Below are 277 nucleotides of genomic sequence, written 5' to 3'. Positions count from 1 at the left end.
TTAAACCCTGAGACACCGAAACTGAAATAACATGACTGGCAAAACGTGTGTGTGGTTGGTTGGTTTTGCTTCTGATGTGAGGTGTGTGCACTATTTGTTCCAGTAAAAGCACCACGGTCACCTTTTGAACATGTGGCAAAAACTAATTCAAAACTTCTGCTATTTCTGATTTTCGAGTGTTTGTTAAAGAAATTCATCCTGAATTTGCTAATGTTGGCATTCTTGTGCCTCCTTTGCAGCAAAAGAATGCTATGCAAAATAGCCTGAAAAAGCTTCA

This window comes from Corvus brachyrhynchos, unplaced genomic scaffold (genome assembly GCF_000691975.1).
Source record: "Corvus brachyrhynchos isolate BGI_N302 unplaced genomic scaffold, ASM69197v1 scaffold30, whole genome shotgun sequence".
NCBI lineage: Eukaryota > Metazoa > Chordata > Aves > Passeriformes > Corvidae > Corvus > Corvus brachyrhynchos.
Note: the sequence above shows the minus strand (reverse complement) of the source record.